The sequence below is a fragment of the Meleagris gallopavo genome, unplaced genomic scaffold (assembly GCF_905368555.1).
Source record: "Meleagris gallopavo unplaced genomic scaffold, MGAL_WU_HG_1.1 scaffold_3, whole genome shotgun sequence".
Classification (NCBI taxonomy): domain Eukaryota; kingdom Metazoa; phylum Chordata; class Aves; order Galliformes; family Phasianidae; genus Meleagris; species Meleagris gallopavo.
In genome coordinates, this window is record NW_028147017.1 from 254,782 (window position 1) to 259,129 (window position 4,348).

Consider the following 4,348-nt stretch of genomic DNA (forward strand, 5'->3'; position numbering starts at 1 on the left):
GGGGAAATGAATGGGGTTTGGTGTTAATTAATGGGTTTGGGGTCAATTAATGGGTTAATGGAAGAAATGAATGGGGTTTGGGTCAACGAATGGGGTTTTGGGGGGGGATTAATGGGGTTTGGGATCAACGAATGGGGTTGGGGAAGGAATGAATGGGGTGAATGAATGGGGCGTTGTGACGTCACCGAAGGGGCGGGGCTCGCTGTGACGTCACAAAGGGCGCCCATTGTGACGTCACAGGCGGCTCCGTCCCGATTTCGTTCTGCTTCGGGAGGAACCCGGCGGGGTCCGGGCGGAGCGGCTCGGAGGTTTTTAATGGGGCTCCATTTGGGGGGGGTCCCCGCATCGACACCCATCCACGCGGCCGTCCGGGCGGCGCATCCACCCGCCATGGTGATTGGGGGGGACTGGGAGGGACTGGGATATACTGGGAGGGGACTGGGAGGGAGTGGGAGGGGACTGGGAGGGGATGGGAGGGAGTGGGAGGGAATGGGAGGGAATGGGAGGGAGTGGGTGGGGACTGGGAGGGACTGGGATATACTGGGAGGGGACTGGGAGGGGACTGGGAGGGAATGGGAGGGAATGGGAGGGAGTGGGAGGGGACAGGGAGGGACTGGGATATACTGGGAGGGACTGGGAGGGGATGGGAGGGGATGGGTGGGGACTGAGAGGGGACTGGGAGGGAATGGGAGGGAATGGGAGGGAGTGGGAGGGGACAGGGAGGGACTGGGATATACTGGGAGGGGACTGGGAGGGGATGGGAGGGACTGGGAGGGGATGGGAGGGAGTGGGTGGGGACTGGGAGGGAGTGGGATATACTGGGAGGGACTGGGAGGGGACTGGGAGGGAATGGGAGGGGATGGGAGGGGATGGGAGGGATGGGGGGACTGGGAGGGGATGGGAGGGGACTGGGAGGGACTGGAGGGAATGGGTGGGGACTGGGAGGGGACTGGGATATACTGGGAGGGGATGGGAGGGGACTGGGAGGGGACTGGGAGGGAATGGGAGGGGATGGGAGGGGATGGGTGGAGACTGGGAGGGGACTGGGAGGGAATGGGAGGGGATGGGAGGGGATGGGAGGGGACTGGGAGGGGACTGGGATATACTGGGAGGGACTGGGAGGGACTGGGATGGACTGGGAGGGGATGGGAGGGGACTGGGAGGGGACTGGGATATACTGGGAAGGACTGGGAGGGGATAAGAGGGGAGTGGGATATACTGGGAGGAACTGGGAGGGACTGAGAGGGGACTGGGAGGATACTGGATGGACTGGGAGAGAATGAGAGGGAATGGGGGAGACTGGATGGGACTGGAGGGGACTGGGATATACTGGGATATACTGGGAGGGGATGGGGGGGTCGTTGAAGGGGAACGGTTGGCACTGGGATGTACTGGGTGGGACTGGGAGGGACTGGGATGTACTGGGAGGGCAGTGGGAGGGTGATTGGGCCATAGCGGGCCGTACTGGGTTATACTGGGTTATACTGGTTTATACTGGGAGCCATCTCCCCCCTCCCAGTTGGCGCAGGCGGTGCAGCTGAGAAGGAACTGGGATCTGAGGGTTCCCCATGGCACCAGTGCGCTTCTGCCACCGGCCACGGGCACTGGTTTGTACTGGGATATACTGGGATATACTGGGAGGGCACTGGGAGGGACTGGGAGAGCACTGGAGGGACTGGGATTGACTGGGAGGGCACTGGGGGGGACTGGGAGGGATTGGGATATACTGGGAGGGGACTCGGGGGGACTGGGAGGGACTGGGATATACTGGGAAGCACTGGGATATACTGGAAGGGCACTGGGAGGACATGGAGGGGGACTGGGATATACTGGGAGGGCACTGGGAGGGACTGGGATATACTGGAAGGGAACTGGGAGGGCACTGGGGGAACTGGGATGGACTGAGATGAACTGGGATATACTGGGAGGAGACTGGGGGGGACTGGGATGTATTGGGATATACTGGGATATACTGGGAGGGGACTGGGAAGGCACTGGGATGGACTGAGATATACTGGGAGGGCACTGGGATATACTGGGATTGACTGGGATATTCTGGGATGGACCGGGATATACTGGGAGGCTCTGTAAGGGACTGGGAAGGGACTGGGAGATACTGGGAGGGCACTGGGAGGCACTGGGATATACTGGGAGGGCACTGGGTTGGACTGGGATATACTGGGAGGGCACTGGGATATACTGGGATGTACTGGGATATACTAGGACTGCTCTATACTGGTTTATACTGGTCTGTACTGGTCTGTACTGGTTCATACTGGTCTGTATCGGTCTGTACTGGTCTATACTGGTCTGCACTTGTTCATACTGGTCTGTACTGGTCTGTACTGGTCCACAGCTGACGGCCCCCACCTTCCCCATGCTGGTGACGCTAAGCCCCGCCCCCGGGGGCGTGGACACGGTGAGGCTCCGCCCCCCTTTCCCACACCCCGCCCACTTCCCCTACAAGCCACGCCCCCCATGCGACCCCGCCCCTTTTATGGACGTGGCCTGGGAGAGGGGTGTGTCCTGGCAGGGACCAATAGGAGAGGGTGTGGCCTCAAGGGGGCGTGGCCTGGAGGTGTCCGCCATTTTCTGCTTTAGCCCTATTGGCCCCATTGACTCCATTGACCCCAATGTCCCCATTGACCCCATTGACCCCATTGACCCCAATGTCCCCATTGACCCCAAGGGAAGGCGGTTGGCCTCAAGAAGGCGTGGCCTAAGAGAGGGGGAGTGGCTTCACCCAGGGGGGGCGTGGCCTGAGGTATTGGCATTACCTTAGAGGAGTGGGCGTGACCTAAGGATGGAGGGCGTGGCCTGATGATTGAAGTGGGGAATAAGGGGGCGTGGCCTAAGAGAAGGGGCGGTGGCGTAAGGGCGAGGTCGGGTGGGGAAGGGGCGTGGCCTAAGAAAATGGAGGGTGAGGCTTAAGCGGGTGTGGCCTAATGAAGGGGCGGGGCATAATGGAGGGGGCGTGGCATAAGGGAAAGAGGCCAAAGAAACAACGAGGGGCTAAAATAAGGGGCGTGGTCTATGAGAGGGGGCGTGGTCAAGAAGAAAGGGGTGTGGCCATAGAGAAGGGGAGTGGCCTAATAGAAGGGGAGCGACGTAAGGGGATGCCCCCGGAAGGGGGCGTGGCCTAATTGAGGGGCGTGGCCAAAGAGGAGGGGCGTGACCAAATGGTGGAGGGCGTGGCCTGAGATGGGGGTGTTGTATAAGGGGGCGTGGCCTAAGAGATTGGAGGGGTGGGGCGAAGAAGGCGTGGCTAGAGAGAAGGGTGTGGCCTAATACAGGGGGCTGCGAGAAGCGGGCGTGGTCTAAGAGAAATGGGCGTGGCCTACGGGTGCGAGATAATGAAGAGGCGTGGCCTAAGGGAACAGGGCGTGGTCTAAGAGAAAGGGGCGTGACCTAAGGGTGCAATACATGGAAGAGGCGTGGCCTAAGAGAAAGGGGCGTGGCCTAAGAGAAGGAGGCGTGGCCCAAGGGTGGGAACCATAAAAGAGGCGTGGCCTAAGAGGACGGGGCGTGGCCTAAGGGTGCAAGATATGAAAAGAGGCGTGCTCTAAGAGAAAGGGGCGTGGTATAAGAGAAAGGGGCGTGGTCTAAGAGAGGGGGCGTGGTCTAGGCTAATGAGGCGTGGCCTAAGGGAGCGAGATGTGAAACAGGCGTGGCCTTAGAGAACGGGGCGTGGCCTAAGAGAACGGGGCGTGGCCTACGGGAACGGGGCGTGGTCTAACAGAAACGAGCGTGGTCTAAGATAAGGAGGCGTGGCCTAAGAGGAAGGGGCGTGGCCTAAGAGACAGGGGCGTGGCCTAACGTGCCCCCCTCCACCCCTCCAGGTTCGTGTGAGCAGCCCTGAAGCTCTGGGGGCAGTGGCTGCAGCCATGGCGGGGGTCCGGGCGGGGGCTTTGATCCAGGAAGAGCCCCCCAAGGAGGGGAGATTTCGGCTGAGGGTGCAACGAATCGGGGCTGAGAGCAGAGCTATGCGGTGAGGGGGGGGGCATTTGGGGGAATGGGGGGGAATGGGGGAGTGGGGGCAGTGGGGGGATTGGGGGGATGGGGGGAGTGGGGGGCATTGGGGCAGTGGGGGAGAATGGGGGGGAATGGGGGCTTTGGGGGGATTGGGGGCATTGGGGGGTGGGATATAGGGGTGGGGGTGGGATATAAGTGGGGGGGTGGGAGCATGAGGGGGAGTGGGGGGAGTGGGGGGGGATGGGGGGCTTTGGAGGCAGTGGGGGGGTGGGATATGGGGGTGGGGGTGGGATATGTGTGGGGGGGAATGAGGGGTATTGGGGGAGTGGGGGGGGATGGGGGGCTTTGGGGGATTGGGGGCATTGGGGGGGTGGGA

General features: G+C 61.6%; 1 long non-coding RNA gene across 1 annotated transcript; it reads left to right on the plus strand.

Annotated features, from left to right (window-relative positions):
* Positions 1-201: 201 nt before the first annotated feature.
* On the plus strand, positions 202-3,984 carry LOC146542026 (uncharacterized). Its single transcript, XR_014880767.1, has 4 exons — positions 202-393; positions 1,520-1,607; positions 2,357-2,419; positions 3,840-3,984. It is a non-coding gene; the product is annotated as an uncharacterized LOC146542026 (long non-coding RNA).
* Positions 3,985-4,348: the final 364 nt, after the last annotated feature.